This window comes from Galleria mellonella, unplaced genomic scaffold (genome assembly GCF_026898425.1).
Source record: "Galleria mellonella isolate WM207_F2 unplaced genomic scaffold, CSIRO_AGI_GalMel_v1 utg116, whole genome shotgun sequence".
Lineage (NCBI taxonomy): Eukaryota > Metazoa > Arthropoda > Insecta > Lepidoptera > Pyralidae > Galleria > Galleria mellonella.
In genome coordinates this window covers 1,356,689-1,383,806 of record NW_026441978.1, presented here as the reverse complement: position 1 = coordinate 1,383,806, position 27,118 = coordinate 1,356,689, and the positions used below count along the sequence as shown (strand labels likewise).

At 35.2% G+C, this 27,118-nt stretch overlaps 1 protein-coding gene and 1 long non-coding RNA gene across 3 annotated transcripts in view; one reads left to right on the top strand and one right to left on the bottom strand.

Annotated features, from left to right (window-relative positions):
• The window catches only part of LOC113514011 (protein winged eye), a 157,100-nt gene that overhangs the window by 89,797 nt on the left and 40,185 nt on the right, over positions 1-27,118 (bottom strand). The window lies entirely within an intron of this gene.
• On the top strand, positions 344-19,065 carry LOC128200580 (uncharacterized). Its single transcript, XR_008252786.1, has 3 exons — positions 344-1,034; positions 1,188-1,355; positions 18,573-19,065. It is a non-coding gene; the product is annotated as an uncharacterized LOC128200580 (long non-coding RNA).

Sequence of the window (27,118 nt, the reverse complement as noted above, 5' to 3'; positions counted from 1 at the left end):
AAATACACTTTAATTTTTTTTTTAATCGATTGAACGGTTTTGTAGATGAGATTTTTATACAGTAAAATTACTAAATTACAACGCAGTGAAAGAAAAGAAGAAAAAAATAATAAATATTTCTGTTCAAGTAAAGTTACATGTAGGCATTTTTTGAATAGTCATTTAATCATTACCGTTTATTGTAAAGAAAATTTTTTTTAGAATGTAATGTAATGTAAAATACAGTATATCACACCTTCTCATACTACGAGATTTTGTAATAATACATTGATTAAATTGAAATATATAATTTTCATATTTTATTAATATATTTTAATTAAATTCGTTCATCGACATCGCAGTACCGCGCCGGCCGCCGCACTGGCCGGTTGTTTTTTCCTGCGGGCGCTACCTGGCCGTGCCGTAGGTAGGCGTTTCTTGGAACCGTCACGTGATAACGCGATAAAGGGACAAAAACAGATCGCGTTCCGCCGCAGCTAGGTGTTATGTGAAGTGAATATTGAGATGTGGCTGTGTGTGGTGTTTTATCCGATACTGGCTGTAAACAGCTGCTTTCCCGCGTTAAATAGAATGAATGAAGAAAACACATAAAAAAAGAAATAGAAAAAAAAGGAAAACAACAATATTTCAAAAATTCTACCTACTTTATGTATCGTTACCCCATTTGGAATTATAGACAAGATTGCATTTTTTTAATACGCTGCGAATCCGATGAAAACTATCCATTTATTTATTTAAATAACATTATTGACCAAAATAAAATATGGTACAGAAGGCGGACTTAATGCTAGTAGCATTCTCTACCAGACAACCTTTGGGATGAACAGTGAATCACGAACGCAATACTTCATTATAGGAAAATTATCCAATTCCCAAGAAATGAAACAAGAATCCATAATAATAAAACCAAAAAAGAACCAATATTAAAGAGCTACAGTGGCGTTACAACGGAACATATATACGATAGGGAAGCATATATTTTCAGATAAATAAAAGAATTTTCCAAATTGATTTATAACTGATAAAGTTATGAGGTAACAAACAAAACTTTATTTTTGAAGTTAGTTGAAAAATATATAAAAAATAAACACCAAAATGATAGTTTTTAAATAAGATTTAAAAGAATTCTAAATATCCTCTTTATATTGAACATAGGAGTTGAACTGCTATGATATATATCTTTTCAGGTCCTATTACTTTATAAAAACATGACAGATTCGATGCAAGTCAAATGTAAGATAGAAAAATAAAATATATTTTTGAATACTAAATTAATGCTCCTGTCAACTCAGGATTTGCTGGAAGAGATCTGCTACTGAGATAAACTCGTCTGTTGTAAATCTTCGATCAAAATAGTTTGTATTAATACAAATCTCTGTTTTTAAAATACTGTCATTCGTACTATAAAGCTTACTACAGCGAAATACAAAACGAAAGCGCTTTTCTGTAAGGTTTCAAATCTCTCAATGATTCAACTCTCGATAGTTTTTTTTAATTCATCAATTTCATGCATCTAGTAGCGATGTTTTTTTATTTAATTTAGAATGGCAAACAAGCTGACGACTCAACTGATGGAAAGTGGTAATCGTCGCCTATAGACATGAGCAGTACCATGAACATAACAGAGTTTACTGTTTCGCCCATGATACCCACCATGCGTTGCCATTCCTGAGGACTAAGATGTTATTCCTCTGTACCCTGTAAATTCACTGCCATATCCCACCCTTCAAACCGAAACACAGCCATGCAAACACAACTACTTCACGATTGAAACATGAATGGGACAGAGGTGCCCAAGCAAATGACAAAGTAAGTGAGTTTTGTACAAAGTCTCCCTCTGGTAAATTAGCAGGGCAGTTTATTTTAACTTGTAAAACTGTTAGGTTCTATGCTCCTTGATTATAACTATGTAGAGCTGCATTTAGCATAAAAAATGCAAAGATCATCGATCCGACACTTGCACTGATGCCGTGACACACCGACACCACGTTCCATTGGCGTTAATTTTATATGCTGGTTAGCTCATTAGAATTATTTTCATGTGACTTCAAAAAGAAGATACTCAAAACAAGTCAGTTGTAAACCGATTTGGAAATTTTTTTATCTGCAAAGGCATTCTTTAAGGTTGATCCCTTAGAAGTTTTATCAAAATCGGTCCAGTAGTTTAGTCAAACTGTTAGATCAAATAGATCAAAATGGAGTTTCGTCAGTCGCTTACATAATAATGGTAGCGGAAATATACAAAATAATTCTAATCAACTAACCAGTGATATGGACTTCCGCAAAATAACTTTTTTTTATTCAATTAAGAATGGCAAACAAGCTGACGAATCACCTGATGGAAAGTGGTAACCGTCGCCTATAGACATGAGCGGTATCATGGACATAACAGAGTATACTGTTTCGCCCATGATACTCTGCATGCGTTGCCATTCCTGAGGACTCCGGTGTTATTCCTCTGTACCCTGTAAATTCACGCCATAACCCACCCTTCGAACCGAAACAGCCATGTAAACACCACTGCTTCACGGTAGAAACACGAATGGGACAGAGGTACCCAAGCAATCGACTTTTGTACAAAGTCTCCCTCTGGTAAAACTTCTAGTACAGTACAATATTTACAAGTACCGACTTAAGTTAAAGTTGACTTATGATAATCCTAAGTACTAGAGACGCGAGTAACTTTAAAAAGCTAGAAGTTTCATAAGACGCTACAATAGACTAGTCAAGTACCTACTGGAAAAGTATTATTTACTTAGTTAAGGTAATTTGCTAAGCCACGACGAGCGGACTTGGCAAATATTTGAAAATATTTATTTCAGAACATATTTAACAATTGTAAATTGTAATAAAAATTATATTCTAATATGAAAAAAGTGGGGGGAAAGGGATTGTTAGTAATGGAGACTGAGAATCCCATTGCTAGCAATATACCCAACCAGGTCGACCTCCTCACGGTTCCCCCTGGAAACTATCATGGTTAATTCCTGATGAATTCATCATGATGTGCTAACTGGCCTGTTTTCGTTCTCATCTATCATCCTTCACTGGTGCTCCGCCAGCGTATCCCGTTAGCGCAGGCGGGGTAACCATACCATTTTCACCCATCAAAAAAAAATGAAATAGTTGCCCTGTGGTCTCAGCATAGAATGGGCCACCCCTTCCATTTTTGTGAATGTCATAAAAGGTGACTAAGCGAACTTAATGGTCGAAGGATGGACAGTAGCGTCTCTCTTAAAACATCACTTACCCTAACGGTTGCCGGAGGAAAGGGATTGTTAGTACTGATCCATTTCCAGCAATACATATCTATCTGGTCGATCTCTACGTGGTTCCCCCTAGAAACCATCATGGTTAATTCGTCACAATGGGCTAACTGACCTGCTTTCATCATCACCTATCATCGCTCACTGGTGCCCCGCTAGCATATATCGATAGCGCAGGCGGGGTTACCATTCCATTATCATCCATTAAAAAAAACTGCGGTTACCTACCTGCTTGCCAAGCGTGGCAACTACTGGCAAAGTTCCTCTTATGAAGAACGCCGATCATTATGTTCTCTTAGTCGCCTCTTACCACACCCACGGAAAAGAAGGAATGGCCTGTTCTATGCCAGGACCACACATCTCTATTCTTTTTTTATATATACAACTTAGAATGGCAAACAAGCTGACGGCCCACCTGATGGAAAGTGGTAACCGGTACCATGGACATAACAGAGTATACTGTTTCGCCCATGATACCTCCCATGCGTTGCCATTCCTGAGGACTCAGGTGTAATTCCTCTGTACCCTTTAAAATCGCGCCATATCCCGCCCCTCAAACCGAAACATAGCCATGCAAACACAGCTGCTTCACGGTAGAAACACGAATGGGACAGAGGTACTCAAGCAATCGACTTTTGTACAAACTCTCCCTCTGGTATAAATCGTAAGTAGCAATTTTATACCACAATTAGAAGGATAAGTTATTCCTACAGTGTACAATTTCTTAGTGTATTCACTTTATGATCTACAAACTATAAACTAAAAACCTACCAAGTAAGATTTATAAAAATAGTTTTTTGGCTCCTTCAATTTTGTATCTGAACGAACTCTCCGGCGGGATAGGACATGAATACATTCATAAGTTCGGATCCCGGGAGACGGCGGGCCGGAGTTGGCCACTTCTGTCTGGCGAGGGCCCGCATAAATAGCCTGCCATTAGGAACGTTCATTATAAAATGTGGCAACGGTTGTGTTGTCTGTCAAACTTTTTTAACACTTACTAATAATTACTAAAATTAAAATTAATTCAAATGTACGAATTAATTAGAATATATGTACTATATGTATTAATTATTATATATGTAATTTGCAACACCTATTCATGTGAAAGACAATTAATTAACATTTTGATAACCTCACGATGCATTAATAAACAAATTATAAATGTAAAAGTGAGTTTATTTATTTATTTTACACTTTATAGCACATTTTATAAAATAGTAAATACATTTAATTGTAATAAGAAATGATACAAAATGGTACAAAAGGTTTATTTGCTTGTTACCTCGTAACGGCTTAACCAATCGCTATGTAATTTGGTATACACATACTATATGGGATGGTGAAGGCTTTTTATCCCGATCAGGCGGATGAAGTCACAGGAAAAAGTTAGTGTTATAATAAAGTTCATAAAGGTGTTTGGATAATTGTTACTCAAGTAATTAAATCACATTTAAAGGGCGAGGAACATAATTGCATGAAGCATGGGTCGTATCTTAAAATCGCAAGATGTAGCTAGTTAGCTTATTTTCAATATTTTCGATTGATTACTTAAAATTCGGCTTTAGATTATTCTAAATTATTAATAATATAAAACTTAATATAATATAATGTAATGAATATAATAATTTACAATTTTTTTTTTAATTTACAGGGTACAGAGGTACACCCGAGTCCTCAGGAATGGCAACGCATGGGGGTATCATGGGCGTAACAGTATACTCTGTTATGTCCATGGTACTGCTCATGTCTATAGGCGACGGTTACCACTTTCCATCAGGTGGGCCGTCAGCTTGTTTGCCATTCTAAGTTGTATAAAAAAAAATGGTACGCGTATCCCACTTTGAGAAGCTCTAATATAATCCAACAGTGTATATCCTATAAATGAAATTTATTTTTAACCGACTTCAAAAAGAAGTAGGTTCTCAATTCTGTTGTAATATTTTTTTTTATTTTGTTACTTCATAACTCCTTCAGTTCTAAACCGATTTGGAAAATATTGCTTTTTTTTCTGAAAAGATAGATTTACAGATTACTCCAGCAATCAGCAATGGAGTTTGACAGCCCCAATGCTAGCAATATGCCTTATTAGATCGACCTCCACGTGGCTCCCCCTGGAAACCATTGTGAACAATTCTTGTTGAATTCGTCACGATGGGCTAACTGACCTGCTTCATACTCACCTATCATCCTTCGGTGCCCCGCCGGTGTATACCGATAGCGCGGCTGGGGTTACCATTCTATTATCATCCATTAATAAATAAATAAATAAAAAGCCTATGTTAATCTCTGTGTATGTATATACATGCATAATACGAATCCTGTTTCCTACAGGACTGGCTCAGCCTAGTGTACGAATCAATGATAAATTCTGCGCTTATTCAAAAATACTTTGTTAAATAAATAATACTTATCTCTTATCTATGTTGTTAATAGCAGGATGCAATAATAAAACATATATGTGAAAAAAATACGAGACATGTCTTATAAAAATCTGACACAGAACAAACTTAAAAATAATACATTGTTCTAAAAACAAAAAACCTCAGTGTCATCAGCCAGTATTAAAACTCCAACAACCTACTTATACATAGAAATTTTATCAAAATCGGTTTAGTAGTTTAGTTTTGAAATCAAAACAACTAAGTCTCGCTACAATTACATATTAAGGCGTTTCCTTTTTTGTGAAACACATGAATCTTAAATTATTTCTAATTGCATTAACAATGTTGTATTGCGTGCAGTTAGTACAATGTTCGTATTTTAAACTCACATACATAATTATGTTTAATACGGCCGGACAATAACAACAAATCAATTATTTTATTACAACGGTAATGTTTTAATTTATTTAATTAGTTAAATTTAATCGATTATTAATCACAATAAAGTTACGCACGCATGCGTCTTGCATCAGAAATTAACAAAGTACATCCAGACAACTGCATTTTACGACTATATATGTATATACATATAAATATATTAACAATAATGTTGTCTGTCGGTAGATTCGTACAATTATTGATACGCACCTGTTGATTATAATATGGTTATTTAATAAACCGGAAAACTTTTTAAAGCACATCCGAAGCATCATGGCTGTTTTGACATGTACATTCGCCTTGCAGTATTTTTTTTTCTGTTTATTACTACTTTTTTTTACTCTCTTACAATAAACAGAGGGCCTACCATGAAGTATTTTCCGAAATTTCGGGGACGAACGAAACAGAAATTTGATGTTAAATTTACATAATACATGCTGTTTAAAATTATTAAAAATGTTAAAATATCATTCCTTTGGACTATTAGGATAGGATTTATGATGAACGAAATGTGAAGCTCCGTTTACTGGGTCGATTTTGATACGAACAAAAACACGAAATTGAGTCCGAAATTTCGGAATTTCATTTCATGGTAGACCACCTTGTTGCATAGATCAGCGATTCCTAAAGTGGGTTCCACGGAATCTGGGTGCTCCGTAAAAAAGTCACCAGGGTTCCGTCAAAATATTTATACAGTAAAACAATTTCATTATTCACATTAAAAATTTAATAAAACTATAAAGTGTTATACTTTTAAAATATTAATAATAAAAGCTTATGTTCCTATTTGAATTATAGGGTTTTTGATTTTTTTTTATGGGTGGTAATGGTAACTCCGCCTGCGCTAACGGTATACGCTGGCGGGGCACCAGTGAGAGATGATAGGTGAAGATGAAAGCAGACCAGTTAGCCCATCGTAAAGAATTCTATGAGATTTAACCACGATGGTTTCCAGGGGGGACCGCGTGGAAATCGAGCTGAGAGGGTGCATTGCTAGCAATGAGGCTGTTAGACCCCATTACTAACAATCCCTTCCCCCCCCCCCCCCGGATTTTTGATTAGTAATAATTTGATATAGGGTTACATAAAATAAAAGGTATTTGTTGGGCGTTCTGTTACGTTAAAAGTTTAGGAACCCCTGGCATAGATAATTAAATGTTATAACATCAAATATAATTCATGTATTCACGTTTTTTTTTTAAAAAAAAAAAGAAAGAGAATATATTACGAAAGCGATCCACACATTTCTTAATATGGCAACTTTATTAGTCTATGTTTCATGTATGTAGAGTGATGCTCTCTGGTTACAGTCTGGTAATTGTAAGAAAAGAAATATGTCGCCTCTAATACATTGTATAACTTAAAATATTAATAAATATATAAATATGAATAGTGTGTTTACATATAACAATAAATACTCTGCTAAATTACTTCAAAATAATAGAAAAAAATACTGTCTTCGTTCCAAATTTGTCTTCCATATAGTTCTAAATTGATTTAGAAAATATTATCGACTGATATACCTTTTTTTTATACAACTTAGAATGGCAAACAAGCTGACGGCCCACCTGATGGAAAGTGGTAACCGTCGCGTATAGACATGAGCAGTACCATGGACATAACAATACACACATATACTGTTTCGCCCATGATACCCCCCATGCGTTACCATTTCTGAGGACTCAGGTGTTATTCCTCTGTACCTGTAAATTCACGCCATATCCCACCCTTCAAACCGAAATACAGTACAAATCAAATTACAGTATCAAAAATAAATATATTTATTATTATTATTATTATATTATACACAGCCATGCAAACACAACTGCTTTACGGTAGAAACACGAATGGGACAGAGGTACTCAAGCAATCGACTTTTGTACAAAGTCTACTCATAGATGGGACCTATATAAATTTTATCAAAATATATTCAGTAGTTTAGTTTTTAGATCCAAATAACTGGTTTTGTCACAATTGAAGTGAGATTTTTTTATAGGAGACTAACTATCGTAACATTTAAATGTGTTATGTTGTCCAGTAACACAGTTGTGCTTGTGTTGTAACTGTAACATCTGTTATTTTTTTTTAATCAGCTATCATTTTATGTCTCCACCAATTCACAGTTTCTATCAAAAATTCAGAGGTTGACTGGAAGAACTCCCTTTTATAGAATAAGCCCACCATTGGAATCCATTTCTTATGAACGCTGTATGTTAGTAGTTTAAGATTTTACTACACAATAAAGTGTCACAAATAAACATTTTAATAAAAATAACAATTTAAAAAACTAATCGAATTATTTATTTATTTATTCATTAGTACAAATATATGTACATTGCGGACTTAATGCTAAAAGTATTCTCTCTCAGTCAACCATAGGGAAGTGTCAGAATACTCGAATGCGGTACTACTAATTATTGATATACATACATACTAAAATTACATATATAAACGAATAAATATATATGAATAACAAATATACTTACACATATATGACATATACTATATTATACACGAATTTGAGAATAATATAAAGTACTTACTGCTCGGATAAAGATAAAAAGTGAGTTTGAACGCTTTTTTTTTAATTTTATCTATGGTTTATTAAAATAACTAATTCGATTGCATCCTATTCATATCGTTAGCATATTTAGTAGGTTAACTACCTACATACATATATAACAGCGGCGCCCACCCAGTACGCTTTGGTTAAAATAAAGACCAAATATCGTTAATTATTATTCATCTAATGTAAAGTCGAGTTGGTGACGGAAATGACTTCACGATAAGTCATGTCTCCATTATTCCCGCCTTACAATCGAACGAGCCACAATGATTGATGTAAACAATTCCGTGAATGGAATGGAGTATTGCTTCCATTCACAGAATTGTGAGAGTGTTCATTGTATTATTTAGTTTACTCCAGACTGTTTTTATTTATTTAAACTTTATTGACTAATAAAATATGGTACAAAAGGCGGACTTAACACTATAGGTATTCCGTACTAGTCAACCTTTAGGAAAGCCTCAAGCATCATTCTTTTTTGCGTCATTGTCCATGATTCACACCCATAAAGGCTATGCTCCAAATTTAAGTTTTTATCATTTTTTTAGCTTTTCACGTGCTGGGCGTAATGTTATATTATATATATGTTATAAATACTTATATATTAAACTTTGTAATTAATGTAACCCATAATTGTATGTTTTTATGTGCAATAAATCCTTATTACTATTATATTACTGTAACCAGAGGGAGACTGTACAAAAGTTGTTTGCTTGGGCACCTCTGTCCCATTCGTGCTTCTTCCGTGAAGCAGTTGTGTTTCCATGGCTGTGTTTCAGTTTGAAGGGTGGGATATGGTAGTGAATTTACGGGCTACAGAGGAATAACACTTGAGTCCTCAAGAATAGTAACGCATGGGATGTATCATGGGCGAAAACAGAATATTCTGTTATGTCCACGGTACTGCTCATGTCTATAGGCGATGGTTACCGCTTACCATCTGGTGGGCCATCAGCTTGTTTGCCATTCTAAATTGTATTAAAAAAAATATATAAATATTATCAAAAAAAGACAGTGCAATCGTTTGCACGGATATCTCTGTACCACTCGTGTTTCTGCTGTGAAACAGCTGCGCTAGCATGACAGTTTCAGTTTGAAGGATGGTACGTGATATGGCAGTAAAATTACCAAATATGGAGGTATAAGATCTCGATCCTTAGGAGTGGTAAAGTATGAAGGGTACCCTGGTCGTCAAAAGTCCATGGTGTATATCATCATTAGTCAGTAGTTCTATAAACGACCATTACCACTTACCATGAGATGGGCCGACAGCTTATTGGCTATTTTTATTTGCATAATAAATTAATAGCGATGAAAAAATTAAAAACAATTATACAATTTGGTATATATAAGTATTGCATATTGTACTCGTATCAGATAAATATATATGTACAATATACTAAATATACATGTACAATATATACTAAAGATATATGTACAATTTTTGCAAAATTGTCGCTTTCTACCATCGTATGGCTCGCCGTCGACAAGGAGTTCACCGTCATACTCTAGAACCTAAGTGTTCGCGTACAACGCGGTTTCAGAGATGTTTTCTCCCACGAACACTCAGGTTATGGAATGAGCTCCCTGTCGAGGTTTTCCCAAGAGGCTACAGCATGGGGTTCTTCAAAAGGGGGTAAAGAAGTTTCTTCAGGGTCGGCAACGCGCACGTAATACCCCTGGGTATTGCAGGCGTTTATAGGCTACGGTGACCGCTTAGCATCAGGTGGGCCGTAAGCTTCTTTGCCACCTCAGTGGTATAAAAAAATCGATAAAGAGCAAATAGTTCTTAGCTTGTAAAAGTTAACATAAAAAAAAAATTGTAAATTAAACGAAAATTTGCGATAGAGACCATACATTGCTCTAAGAAGTAAACACACATTCACAAACCTCATAAATGAAAACGAAGCGCGATTAGTGTGACGACAAAAACGACGCGTCTTCAAAACGGTTTTTTTTTTGGGACGTTTTTGATACTTGTCGCTATATCATCTAGATATAGCGCCAATGCTATTTAGAATAAGCATGTAGGTAATATTAGTACCGCTGCGATAACTACATATTAGGTACTTTGGACACTGATGGCGGGAAAAAGGTCGTCACCAATTTCGATATCGCCCATGCCAGTACCATACCAGCTTTATTAATATCATTCATTCATATTGGATAATCATTATCTATAATACAATATTTCGATATGTAAGTTAGTACATAGGTATAGTTACAACGATATATAGATATTGCTATATCAGTATATTATCCATCCCTAATCTAGAATTCTAGAATTGGAAGAAATATCTGGAAGAATAACTTTTAATTAACTTTTTGTTAAATAACAAAGTTAACCCTGTATACTTGACAGAGCGTTTACCAAGTGGCGTATTTAGTTATACTGTACTTCCTTAGACTTACAATTCTCTGATATCACTGAACGTATGTTTTACCTGAAACAAATAATAATAAACAATTAATATAAATAAGTAAAAAAAAAGGCAAATATGTATTATATTGTCTAAAGTTTAATAAGCACACATTATATTACACATATATATATTTGGATTGCAAAAATAACCGAAGACTAATCGAGTAATACACGTAAATCATATTTGGTTGTTAACAAAGAGAACAACAATTCGACATAATCACAGTCCATCATACATGTAGTTTTTCCTAAAAACAAGGAATTACATAGAAGGAATGGTAAAATAAAAGCTACAAATAATATGGTTGCCTCCTTTCTTCTTATGCAAATATAATTAGTAAAAAGAGGACGAAAGATTAGTTGCTCTTTTTCTCAATTCATAGCAGGCTAGCTGCATAGGAAAAGTTTGATATGCCAATTATTAGTCAATGACAAATTTTACATTACTAGATTATATATTCGATACAGTTTATGTAGAAATTATGCAAGCAGGTTGTATCTGAATTTGGTAGGGTTATACGGCCGTATAACATTTTCTATACACTAGCCTGCTATGAATTGACAATTTTATCATTCCTTCTATGTAGTTTCTTGTTCTTAGAATTATTCGTAATTGCAGTTTGTCATATACGTAGGCTGTCATTTACATATTTACAGGGTACAGAGGAATAACACCTGAGTCCTCAGGAATGGCAACACATAGGGAGTATCATGGGCGAAACAGTATACTCGGTTATGTCCATGGTACTGCTCATGTCTATAGGCGACAGTTACCACTTTCCATCAGGTGGAGCGTCAGCTTGTTTACCATTCTAAGTTGTATAAAATGTATAAAATGAAATGACATAATTTGTGATAATCACAACTTGTCATATACGAACTCATTCACGCAGTGCGAAAAAGCAAAAATTGTTATTTCACGGTTTTATTTGAAGAAACATTTATTTTGTCAATTAGGACATTATTGTATTATTATTAATAGAAACATATTTACATTTATTATAGTTTAAGATTGGTTTTCAAGCTTGTTTAGGCTTACTTCTGATTACATAACAATTGACTCACTCACAACAAAAACATCGGTCGTTTTTATCGGTTAATTAAAACTATTATTATAAACACTTATTTTTATAAATAACGAAACATCTAAGCACATAATGTTTACAAATCTTTTAATCCCGATCGAATATTACTATAATAAATAAATATTAAATAAAATAATAGATTTTTTCCATCAAAAAAAAAAACCGGACTTCATCCATAGTACCTACTTGTACAACAATTAGTCCATTACCTTGGTTGTCTTGAAAAGATCGCTCTCAGCAATAAGACCGCCTTACTGTACTTATACAATTGTATCGTTGTGTTTGTAAATTGTCTTGTTTATTTCCTATATTGTATAATGCAAATAAAGTATACTCATTCATTCATTCATTCATACACAGCAAAACTAATATTATAATATACTTTAGAAGGATATGAGGAAGCGAAAACTCAAGGAAAAAGATGCTTAGAAGTAAATAGCGCCACGTGAAAAAAGCCAACCCTGAGAGGATAACGCGAAAAGGCAAAGAAAGTCAAAGACACTTGTAAATAATTCTTCTATCTGTATAAAGAAAGGGTGACTCGGTAGGTACAATAAGGAGGAAAGGTATTGTTAGTAATGGAGACTAAGAATCCCATTGCTAACAATATATCCAACCAGGTCAACCTCCACGCGGTTCTCCCTGGAAACTATCACAGTTAATTCCTGATGAATTCATCATGATGGGCTAACTGGTCTGTTTTCATTCTCATCTATTACCCTTCACTGCTGCTCCGCCAGCGTATCCCGTTAGCGCAGGCGGGGTTACCACACCATTATCACCCATCAAAAAAAAAAAAAAGTAGGTACAATTTACATTATTCGGACTCTCTCGTTACAGAGTATATTTTTGAGCATGAGCTTCTATGTTGATGTCACATTATCTTTCCAATGTCCCTTTGATTTTTACCACTACTACTTGATTACAAGATCGTCATTATTATTTATTTATATCTGTAATTATATAAATCATTTGTAAATTATGTAAATACTTGTTACTGTTGTTTCAAATTCTGTTTTGCACTACTGCTGCCCACTCACTACTTCCTATGCCACTGTGTCAGGTTGACTGGAAGAGATCTCTTTTAGAAGTTCACCTTTGCTTACATTATTACTAACTGTATCATTACTGTATGTTTTAGTGCAATTATGAATATTATATTATATCACCAGAGGGAGACTTTGTACATAAGTCGATTGCTTGGGTACCTCTGTCCCATTCGTGTTTCAACCGTGAAGCAGTTGTGTTTGCATGGCTGTGTTTCGGTTTGAAGGGTGCGATATGGCGTGAATTTACTGGGTACAGAGGAATAACACCTGAGTCCTCAGGAATGGGAACGCATGGGGGGTATCATGGGCGAAACAGTATACTCTGTTATGTCCATGGTACTACTCATGTCTATAGGCGACGGTTACCACTTTCCATCAGGTGGGCCGTCAGCTTGTTTGCCATTCTAAGTTGTATAAAAAAAAAAGTACTTTTAGTCTAAAAGCATTAAATATTTGAGATAGAGTTAAAATAATTTTAACTGTACTGATTCATTCAAGTACGAACTAAATGTTTGCCATCACTAGTATCGTGAAATAATGGTACAATATAGTTCGTGTGACGGCCGCGCGGCGCCGCTGCGCATCACAAAAAAATAAATAAAACGATAATGCGTCTAATACTACTACTCGCCACATGTGTGTACGATCGTGTATTTATTTATTTATTTATTATCCTACTCGGTCCGATATGAATCAAATGTATCTTTGGAGGTGACGTCACTGGCATGACGTCATAATGAAGTAACGTGAGCGTTGAGTCAAAAGTTTAAACTAATAAACAGGGATTACGACTCCTAAGCGGTATTTATTGAACATAGACACGGGCAGCATAGAATTATAGAGACATTCATTATCGTCATCCCTTATTGGTGATCTGCCAGTGTATACCGACAGCGCAGACGTAGTTACCACTCCATTATCACCCATTAAAACATCTCCGTGATATCTTACCCTTCAAATTTTTTAATGAGGAGTTTCGCGACTGACATTTGTCCACAGCAGAATATCAGTATTTTGCTCTTTTAAGGGCAAAGCAATAAACTGAGTTGTGACCGTTTTATGTTACTATGGCATACGTATGAAGGAAGGGAAAGAAGGGAGATTGTTAGTTTATATATTTTGTTTTTTTTTTTTATTTTGTGCTTTTTTATTTTCATTCTTTTATCTCTTTTGCTGTGTATTACGTGTATGTTTTTTTTTTATTGTTTTTTGTGTGCTGTAAGTAATGTAAATAAATTATCTATCTATCTATCTATCAAATCGAAACACAGCTGTTTTATGGATGGAACAGAGATTTTTTGTACGTACATATATTGTTCTATATGTTTATTTATTTTAAATTGTTGCTATTTCTCTAAATTTTTTTTTTTATATCTATGCAGCACCGCCATTTACTTTCTCTCTGTTTATCGTAACGGTTGACTGGTAGAGAATGCCATCAGGCATTAAGTCCGCCCTGTAGACATGTTCTAATGTTTGCAAAACTATAAATAAATAAATAAGATAAAAACATATCAGTAACATATTTTTTTTAAGTTAACTTAGATAATTCTGCCATATATGGTTTACAATGTAATAGTTTAAATAGATTTGTATTGGTAGAGGATTTTAAATTTTACGAATAAGTTAATAATATTTAGTAACCTGTTTGATTAAACACAAGATAATTAGTAAAGTGCATACAAGAGCATTGCACGTATGTTTGCACAATGACTAATCTAAAATCTGGAGAGCTTGGGCTGTAACAGACAAAACAGTGCGGCCGAGTGTCGTAAAAGCATTAACAGGCCAGTCTAAACAAAGGATAAAACAATAGGATGAAGTCATGCAGCCATGAGTCGCGAGCCACGGTGCACCATCGCGGTATAATGGAATCGCTTTACAACTAAAGATTGTGTTTCACAAAAAAAAAAACCGACTCCAATTGTGAGCAAACCAGTTTTTTTGGTTTAAAAATTAAACTATTTCCAGCAGCAGTATTTCGAAACTGATACGACATCAAAACCTTCAAGAGTATATTCCTTTTTAAAAGGCCCGCAACACACCTGCTATGCCGTTGGTGTTGTGGGTGATCATGGGCGGCGGTAGTCACTTACCATCAGGTGAGCCGCATGCGCGTTTGCCCCCTGTGTTGTAAAAAAAAAAAAAAACTATTGCACCGATTTTGATAAAATTTCTACAGGATTGATCTATAAGCATACTACTCGTATTTTAGATAAAAAAGTATTTTATAACCGACGGAGTTGAGTTTTAATAAACATAAAAAAAAAAACTAAATATAATAGAAAATCGTTTGTGCAAACTCGTGGTAGTTGATTCGCCACGATTGAGGTCGGTTTTCTACCGACTTCAGAAAAAGGAGGTCCTCAATTTAGGTTGTATTTTTTTTATGTTTGACACCTCATAACTCCGTTAGTTGTAAAACAGATTTCGAAAATACTTTTTTTGTCTGAAAGGATATACTTACAGATTGGTCCCGTGGAAATTTTATCAAAATCGTTTCTGGTTTAGTCACAAATGAAGTCGATTTTTTTTTGTGGGATACGATCTTTATTTATTTTACGGAACACAATATTAAACAAAAATTTGTTGTTATTAAATGCGAACTTCCAATTCCATGGCTAACAATATATCCTAACAGATCGACCTCCCTGTGGTCTCCTGGAAACTAAGCTAACCATCGTGCTGAATTCCAAGTGTATTCCTCACGACCTGCCTATTCATTCTAACCTATCCTCTCTCACTGGTGCCCCTCCAGCGTATACCGTTAGCGCAGGCGGGGCTACCACTCCATTATCATCCATTACAAAAAAACAGTTGCCTTTTCATCCTCACCTATCATCTCTCACTGGTGCCCCACTAGCGTATACTGGTGACGCAGGCGTGGTTACCATTTCATTACCACCCATAAAAAAACCATATGAGAAGCTCTAGACATCACGACCAGCCACACTCACTATATTTCGACACCATCAAATCTTAAGCACCGCAATCATTTCGCCTACTGAAGTTCGGTCTCTCTGCGTGTGGTGCAATTCAAAAGCGATTTTTTTTTATACAACTTAGAATGGCAAACAAGCTGCCGGCCCACCTGATGGAAAGTGGTAACCGTCGCTTACAGACATGAGCAGTACCATAGACAAAACAGAGTATACTGTTTCGCCCATGATAACCCCCATGCGTTGCCTTTCCTGAGGACTCAGGTGTTATTCCTCTGTACCCAGTAAATTCACGCCATATCCCACCCTTCAAACCGAAACACAGCCATGCAAACACAACTGCTTCACGGTTGAAACACGAATGGGACAAAGGTACCCAAACATCCATCTCATATGAACATTCTAGGTAATGTTGTTTTTTGCATAACTAGCTCTATGTATCTGTATATTTTTAAGTGGCCGGGCATTTTCAGTGTCAAATTTATTTAATCCTGCACATAAATTTATCGTATAAAAGTAAAAATTCGCATACTGCGTCTAGAAACAATGCAAACTAATGTATTGTTTTGAATTTACTTAACATAGAAGAAGGTTTTTTTTATACAACTTAGAATGGCAGTACAGACATGAGTAGTACCATGAACATAACAGAGTATACTGTTTCGCCCATGATACCCCCCCGTGCGTTGCCATTCCTGAGGACTCAGGTGTTATTCCTCTGTACCTTGTAAATTCAGTAGGTTCTTATTTCGGTAATTTTGTTAATTAATAAACATATTATTACCTTATAACTCCGTTAGTTGTAAACCGACTTAGAATTTTTTTACTATAAATTGTTTACTAATATTACTGCACTTAAATTATGCATGCCATTGTTTTGACAAAACACGCATGTTCATATTATTGTCATCTGTATGACGTGTTTTTTAAACAAATAAATCATCAATCATTACATCAGCTAACTATCCAATGCTGAACAAGGACCTCCCTTTGGGACGTTCTGCCAGTAGTTGCCACGCTTGGCAGGCGGGTTGGCAACCGCAGTTAGGCATTGGTGACGTTTTAAAAGTGACGTTACTACTCATCATCTCTCGACCGTTAAATAAATTATTATTATTATTCAAAGGAATCGTCTGTGAATTGTACCACACACCAATATAGTCCCAGGGCGCTCGTTGCCAGTCTCGGGCCGCTCATCGTCGCGCGACATTGCACAACATACAAACGCACTGTTGGGAACGAACACCCTGTATACAGGGTGATAAAGACATTTATTTTAATATAACAACTGTCGGTTTCAATCAATCAATTCGTGACGCGCTCGCGTCACAGCCGCTCATGACTAAGGATTACGAATCGGTCCCGAAACTAGTCGAGTTTTCTCTAGTTAAACCGGTAGTTGTTATATTAAAATATAATGTGCGCTTAAGAAACTTTTAACGATTAACACATAATTAAAGGTGTGTTCTAAAAATGAAACTAAATAATTTCTTTCCAAAAAAAACGTATTAAAAACGATAAAAAAAAATTGAGCTTATTTGATAGACGACACCAGGATACGTCGTGTTAGTATGGGAGGCGGAGTATTAATAGAGGTGTTGAGGGATCGCTTTTTGACTTATATTTCTTTGCGGAGGATGTTCAATCACATTAGTAGAACACTGGATCCTAATGATTATAACTAAATAATGCTTCACGGGGCGGGGAGACTATATTTGACTGATGCAACCATGCTTCATCATATCTGCCGTAAACTATCCACCGCTGAACATAGGCCTCTCCTTAATTGGGAGGGTTTTGCTTGTATTTGCCACGCTCGGCAGGCGGTTTGGTAAACGCAGTTTCGCTTTGGTGTTGTTTTAAGAGTGACGCGGCTCATTCGTCGACTATTAAGTTCCCTTAGTCGCCTCTCACGACAATCACGACAAAAGAAGGGGTGGTCCATTCTATGCCGGGACCAAATGACCAGTTAAATAGTGGTTAATGTAATTTAAAATGTAAAACTGTTTAACGCAAATAAACTCATTTCATTTCATGTATAAGCAAATATTTTTAATTTATATATAATACTAGCTTATACCCGCGACTTCGCCCGCGTAACCGGGATATGTTCACTGAACAGGGTAAAAAGAAGCCTATGACCTTCTCCACCCCATACAGTATGTGTATACCAAAATGCACAGTAATTAGTTAAATAATTAAAGCGCTAAAGCGCTATAAGGTCAGAAACAAACAAACTCACTTTCACATTTGTAATAAATATTAGTAAGGATGTATAAAAGTGTTACATGTATGTATGTATGTTAGACACACACACACTGTCATACGACGGCAAAAATGACCAGTAAACTGAATTAACAAGACTCTATTTCCGTTCAATTCTATTCGCATTCATTCTGAACGCAACTTTATCTATTCTACAGGTACCTACGTTGCATTCTACGAAGATTCGCGCAATATCTGTTACGACGGATCAGTATTCAAGATTGGTAACGAATTGGCCACATAGCTCGGAGAATCAGTTTTTTTTTCTTTCATTTTACAAACGGAATCAGTCATTGACTTAATCCACAGAGCATTTCACTATATTATTTAAGAGTCGGTACTGTCCGTAAATTGATGAAACTGGAATATGAATCTATGCAACCATCTGAAAGCAACTACACAATAAAATTAATAGGATGTAATATTGATTTATAATATGCTTCAGTCTAAAATAATTAAACTAAATTATTATCATAATGAATGTAAACTATGGGTATAGATATATATAACCTAAATAAAAAGATTTATTACTATTTATTGTAAAATTTTTCAAATTCAATTAATTGTTTACACAGATTTTATATAAACATTTTTCATTTATGCGAAGTGACGAAGAATTTATACATCGAGAACTTTTTAAAACGCTTAACATGCAATCTGCATTTGCTATTCATGGGTAAAGGATATCGAAGGATTTCAATCGTAGATTAAACGATGAAATGTTCCAGATGGATTATATTAAAAAAAAAAAAAAAAATTTAGAATACTAAATCTTGTCTATATATTTTTTCACATGGAACAATTTTTTCCACCACAATGAAAAACAAACATCTTACTCGTATTTAGTCAAGAAAAAGTAATATATGATAATTCTAGGAATAAACGTTACATAGATTGCAAATTTTTTATTCCAAAAATACGCAAAGGTATCGAGCAATATATACATGATACAAGCGAATTATGAATCTCGTTTCAAAAGTCGCTTCAAAGTTGCCAGTTGATACTTACAATAGATTACCTGATCCAGCTCGCATGTCGGAACCTCGATAAATATTAAATATATTATTAATAAATACAGAAAGGTCACGCGAACGTTAGCACTTTGCATACAAGTGAGGTCAAACAAAGATTGTAATGTGTACAAGGATTATATCCAATTAAAACAAAGAGGTAAAACTAAACAACAATTGCTATTTTAAATACTATTTACCTATTGGTAAATACAAATTGGTGTAAAATAAAATATACAGAATTGGTAGAAAAAAAGTAAATGGTAGGGTGGCTCTAGATAAGAATGGTGACAGTGTGAGGGTAGTCGGAGAGACAGCGCGGGCCGCCAGACGAAGACGCCCCTCACTTCAGTCCTCTCGTGACCGCGACGTGGTGCAATCCATGTCGAAACGTCAGCAATAAAGAAGCAGGCATGTAGGTACTATTTACCTGTAAAAGATTATGGAATGAGCTCACTGCCGAGGTTTTCCAAAGAGACTACAGCATGGGGTTCTTCAAAAGGGGGGTAAAGAGGTTTCTTCTGGGTTGGCAACGCGCGCGTAATACCTCTGGTATTGCAGGCGTTTATAGGCTACGGTAACCGCTTACCGTCAGGTGGGCCGTATGCTTGTTTGCCACCTCAGTGGTATAAAAAAAAGCTTTTCAAGTCCTGATTGTGTATTTAAAATATGTGTAAACAATGCGAAAGTTTAAAATTAAAAATTTAAATACCCCGCCAGTGTACACCGATAGCGCGAGCAGGGCGACCATTCCATTATCACCCATTAAAAAAAATAAGCACGATGGTTTCCAGGAAGAGCCACGTGGAGGTCGACCTATTAGGGTATATTGCTAGCAATTAGTCTTTTAGACCCATTACTAACAATCCCTTCCCCCCTATTTTTCCAGTTAAAACTAAAACCACAAATGTAAGTATGATTTACAACCGTTCTTTGTTGGCGGAACAGGCCCCAATAAGGACAGTCGTGACGGGGAGCGACCCTATCTGTCCGGTCCACTGATAAATGTGCACGGAGCGGACGGATTATGCGTTCATCTAATGCACACCGCTACACATATATGTATGTATATATAATAAACACACCACATATAAATATGCGTCTGTGTGAACGTAAAAGCATTAATAGAGGTTCCAACTTTTCTTCAGTGAATAATTCCGTTTTGGTGTTCAGGATTAATCCTAATGGGTTTTATGGGGATAGTGGCCATGGAACTAAACAATGATCCCCAAATAAGTTTATATTTAAAAGAAAATTGTTAGTTATGTATTGAATCTACAAGTTCAGTTCTAACTAGATATTACTTAATAGTTAAATAGATATATCACAAGATACCTATCATTGTGTTTATATATATATATTCGCTTCCTCCACATTCATCAATCTTTTCATACACGCTCGCCAGTTACAGGTACTTTTAATTTGGCCCTTCTTCAGCACGTCGCCTATTTGGTAGACTATTTGGTACTAGGGCGGCCCCTACCGATTTAATAGAAATTAATAGAAAAAATTATTTTTTTGTATAATGTATGTTCGCCACGACTGCCTTCAAACGCTGTTTTTACCTAACGGTTAACTGATAGAAAATACCATACGGCATTACTCGCCATTTGTACATTATTCTTTTTAGATTAAATAAATAAAGAGCGTAATCAAAATCTTAACATCGATCTTATAAACGATCAAAAAATATTTTGAAATATCTATTATACATTCACTGGAGAATGTTATTCAGACTATCAATGGGCTAGGTATGGAGTTACCAAGTAAAAAAACCAGATTGAAAGTAAAACCTATCACTTGCAAAAATAATCATCGAAATCGATTGTTCGATACTTGTTGAATTCAACAAATGTTTAAAAATATCCCTTAAATATACGCCAAGCTAAATCCATGTCAGTAGCCACACCTTCCTTTAATAAAGCCCCGATTTGCCACGCATGGAAAATCTAGGTTAAACCCAAATGTCAGCTGTAGGCACTATTAAATCCCGTGTTATACGCTACAAGTCACGAGAGACGTGCATCTACTCCGACCGTTTGATGGCAATTGACGATCTCAGAGGAGAGAACGTCAAGATTGCCATATATTACTTTTGATATTTACCCAAATGTCAAATATTTTCCCCCCCAAATTGGTATAATTCCTCTCAGTGGTAGTCAATTTCTAGCTGTTGTTGATTTTTCATGATCTTTGTTCTCGTGGCATAAGTAACTACAAAGTAAACGACAAAAAAATAACTTTTCTCACCTTTTATTTTGCTACCTACATTGTATTATTTATATTGCATTTATATACCCTAATGCGCACTTATCGAACATAATGGTCGAATAATGGGCAGCAGCGTCCCTCTTAAAACATCACCAGGGCCTAACTGCAGTCGCCAAGCGTGGCAACTACTGGCAAAGTCTCTCAAAGTTGGCGGATATTATCACCATCATGCAGAATTATGAATACGAAAACTGTCTAAAACAAATTTACCCAAATTTCTCCAAGCCCATTGAACTTTCCCTCAAATTCTTCTCCAAGAATTTCATTTGTCCAAAAATTCGCGAACACAAAATTTTACCCAAAATTACGAAAAAATACCCAACCATCGCAACGCTGGAGAGCGGCATTAGCTTCTGGGTTCACAGCGCATGCGTCCTGCTTTCTAGACCTGTGTAACCTACCAAATTATATTTTCTTTTCGAATATATCAGACAGGCAAATTTCAACTTTACGGGGTTGGTAATAGAGACCTTCAGAATTTGACGGTCTCTTGTCGCGGTGTGCAAAATTAGGGTATTTTGAACTTGAGCGTCAACATACGTTTTGAAGTGTTTACGTAGAATCTTGCTGGTAGGTAGCTTAGTGTGGGTACAGATACTGAGATAAACTGTATTTGTATATATTTTTTTTTATGGGTGAAAATGGTATGGTAACCCCGCCTGCGCTAACGGGATACGCTGGCGGGGCATCAGTGAAGGGTGATAGATGAGAATGAAAACAGGCCAGTTAGCCCATCATGATGAATTCATCAGGAATTAATCATGATAGTTTCCAGGGGGAACCGCGAGGAGGTCGACCTCGTTGGGCATATTGCTAGCAATGGGATTCTCAGTCTCCATTACTAACAATCCCTTTCTCCCCCTTTGTATAGATATTGGGATGAAATTAATCCGTTAAATAATGATTACGTATAAATATGTATACTAGCTGGGGGAAAGGAATTAAGGGAGTAATGGAATCGAACAGCCTCAATGTTAGCAATAAACCCTAACCTTCACCTTCACACGGTTACTCTTGGAAATTATCGTGGTTAACTATTAATTATTAACTGACCTACTTTCATCCTTACCTATCGTCTCTCACTGGTACCTCGCCAGCGTGTTCCGATAGCGCAGGCGGGGTTACAATTTTATCTTAAAAGATTTTATGTTTAAAAATCCATTGTTAGCAATATAGCCTATCAGGTCGACCTCCACGCGGTCCCCCCTGGAATTACAGGTGTATACATTACAAAAACAATACAAATGAAATGAAAACGTCCTACTTATTTCTTAATAAATCCAAAATTTTTATTCAAATAGGCTTTGTACGCAAGACACTTTTAAATCTTCATTTCTTATGAATCTACTGCAAGGTTTAGAATGTTATTGTCTATAGAGAAGAATCCGCAAGTAATTCAACAGTTATACTTTTCAAATCTCTGTTAATATTATGGATTCGTACATTTATTTCAATGTACTATCTCTAAAATTACATGGTCGTTAAAAAGCCCGCGCATGATCGACTAATGTTTGTTATTCAAGTAATCAAGTTTAAAAAGACAAGATGGTTAAAAATATATATATAATACCATTATCATCATACCAGCCTGTCCACTGTTGAGCATAGATCTCCCCCTATTAGGGGGTTTTGCCAGTAGTTGCCACGTTTGGCTTGCGAGTTGGCAATCACAGTTAGAATTTGGTGATGTTTTGGGGACGCTGCTACCCATCCCTCAACCATTTAGTCGTCTCTTACGACAACCACGGGAAAGGAAGAGGTTGCCCAAACTATGCCGGGACTATACCACGATATATATATTATTTATTTATATATTTATTCACAATTTGTGTTTGTTTGTTGTATTTACATTATTTTCACCGGTACCCTTCCTGAACTGGATTACCCAAATTAAATTATTTTCTCTCTAACTACACTGGGTTGACTGGAAGAGACCTCTTTCAGAGATAAGCCCTCCCTTGCTAACAAGTTGTTAAACTAATCGCTATGTGTATTGTCCAAGTGCAATAACGAATATATATATATATATATATATATATATATATATATATATATATATATATATATATAATACATACGTCTATGTTCTTTTTTTATCTCGTAGTTCATACTTATAACTTAAGCAACCCAGACAATAAAGATGACCTTGTAAAGCGACTCATATCACAAATACCTGCAACCGCGCGTAACAAAGTCACATGAATGAATGAATGGAATTCCTTATTATTAACAAGTTGTGTCTACAAATGTTAAACACATTCAAAAATATTTACATGCAAATTGCATGCCCGTTCAGTATCCTGAGCGCGTCTGCACGTTACTAGCTGGCCGCAAGTGGTTATTATTGATCGCTATCAAATACTAGGTACTGGTTATAATTTTTAGATCATAGCACGTATATATACTTATACATAGAGGATAATCTAAATATACGTATATTTCGAGGAATAACACCTGAGTCCTCAGGAATGGCAACGCATGGGGGGTATCATGTACCCGTACTTTTAATTTGACCCTATCTTCAGCACGTCGCTTAATTTGTCGACATACGTCCGTCTATGGCGGCCCTTACCGACATTTCCATTCATTCTTGATCGATAAATCTCTTTGGTAATTATTCTTTCATCCATTTTCTCTAAATTCGGTTGTATTTTTATTTATATTCGTTACCTCATAACTCCGTTGATTACAAATCAATTTGGAAAATTCTTTATTTATTTGAAAGGAGATACTTACAGATTGGCTCTACAGAATTTGATTCATTGCTTTAGTTTTAAATCCAAATAACTGGTTATACCACAATCGAAGTTAGTTTTTTGTGAAACAATCTTAAACTATTAAACTGCGCTTGTTAATTATAACAGAAAAACGTTAGACACTGTGGACGAAGGGTGGCCTTATCTTAGAAAGGGATCAGAGGGCCTACCATGAAATGTTTTCCGAAATTTCGGATCTGAACGAAACAAAAATTTGATGTTAAAATTACTTGATACATACCGTTTAGAAATACTAAAGTATCGTTCCTTTGGACTTTTATGGTAGGATTTATGACAAATGAAATGTTAAGCTCCATTTATAGGGTCGATTTTGGTACAAACAAAAAAACTAAATTGAGCCCGAAAATTCGGAATTTCATTTCATGGTAGACCCCCTGTTCCATTGCAGTCAACCTAACGCAGTGATAATGGAGGTAATTAGCGATTAACTGTAATACACTATTGTGTGGCGTGTAAAAACCATAATAATATAATAAAAATTGTAACAAGACGGTGTTTGTACATGATAGGTATTTAAGAGGAATGTTAAAACAATATTTTGTTGGAGTTTCGTCCGTATGTTTGTTCCGATATCACTATATTTGCTGGAAGAGAACTCTTACAGAATTAAGCTCACCTGTTGTACATCTTTATTTAATACTAGCGCTACGACCCGGCTTCGCACGAATAGATAGAATTTACGAAAATATATACATATATGTATATACATACAAAAAGTTTCAGCTAATTTTTTATTTATTTATTTATTTATTCTTTAATGACCACATTACAAAAAAAATGTCTAGTACACAAAGGCGGACTAATTCAACTGGTCTGTTATTTTATAGCATTTTATATGTGATTTATTTAGATTTATATAACTTTTTTTATTTATGAACCGATTGAAACAAAACAAACACTAAATGTCAAGTGGATCAAGCCTCAACGCATTAGTGAAAATTAATTCCAAATCGGTTAAGCCATTTCTGAGATTAGCAAGCACAAACGTACAGGCAAGCATACAAACAGATAAAAATTTATTAATTTGGATTCTATTGCGTTCATAAATCCCCGTATAATGGTTTTTCTTATTTATTTTCCATGAACAGACAGCGTCCAATGATGATTTTATTATATGTATTGATAAATTATAAGAATGTATTTTTTTGTGTACAATAAAGTATAAATAAATATTTATGATCTACTTCAACCATAATTATGCAAATATGTAAATTATTATTATTATCACGGAAAAAATACTGCACTATAATTCAGTTATTTTTCTAAGAAATAAAATTAAATTTTGTATTACTTAAAACCTTACGACTCCGGAATCCCTCGTCCATTCTTTTTCCAAACAAGAAACAAATAAATAGTACGTGACATCGTGGAGAGGTAAGTCAGAAATAGCTTAGCGCGGTTAGTGCGCGGAGAGGTGGGGAGGCACGACGGGAGGGGGGGGGGGGCTAGGATCGTCTCCTTGGGAACTTTGCACCAACTTTGTCCGCCAACTCTACTATTTTTAGTTACATTTAATTAAACCTCGATCGCTCATCACGAAGGATGTTGCGGGCGGTCGCGCGATAGTAGTATGCCGGGGGGAGGGGATTATTAGTAATGGGGTCAAATAGCCCCTTTAGTAGCAATATATCCTGTCAGTGGTGTGGTTCCCCCTGGAGACCATCGTTAATTCTAGTTAAATTCATCAGGATGGGCTAACTGACCGGCTTTCATCCTCATCAGTCATCTATTGCTGGTGCCTTGCCAGTGTATACCGATAGCACAGACGGGGTTACCATACTATTATCACCCATTAAAAAAAATAGTATGCCGAACCCTTACATTATACAGATAGAGAATCGAGACTCAAAAATAGGTCAACATTCAGTCAGCTTAGCTGACTCATTTTCTTAACAGTGTTCTAATAAACTTACGCACATAATGTATCTTCACGTATCTATATTTAATTATTTAATAATTAAAATGAAGTTTTACGCATTCAAAAGATGCAAAAATTGTAAAACATAATAAATATATAAGTTATAAAGGGAACATTCGTAACTATTGATCACGCAAAATTGTATGAAAAAGTTGAATCACTCTTCTCGGTAGCATTTATAAGGAGACAAACTATCTATATAATCTAAGACCGAATCTTTTTCCGAATGGCATAAGATTTTTTAATAAAATTTAATAAAAAATGTTAACAAATGACCCTACCATAACATAGTATACCGATGTCCAACGGTAGTACAAATAAAAAATCGATTCAATGATCGAACGTTAAGATCAGAGGGCCTACCATGAAATGTTTTCCGAAATTTCGGGATCGAACGAAGCACAAATTGGATGTCCACATTACATGAAACATACCGTTTAAAAATATAAAAAAGTATAAATACTATCGCTCCTTTGAACTTTTATGGTTGAATTTATAAAAAACAAACTGTTAAGCTCCATTCATTGAGTCGATTTCGGCATGAACAAAAGTACGAAATTCAGTCCGAATAGTCGGAATTTTATTTCAATTTCATTTAGTGTTTCTGTTAATTAATTAACAAGTTAATTCCTGATAAATTCATCATGATGGGCTAACTGGCCTGTTTTCATTCTCATCGATCACCCTTCACTGGTGCTCCGCCAGCGTATCCCGTTAGCGCAGGCGGG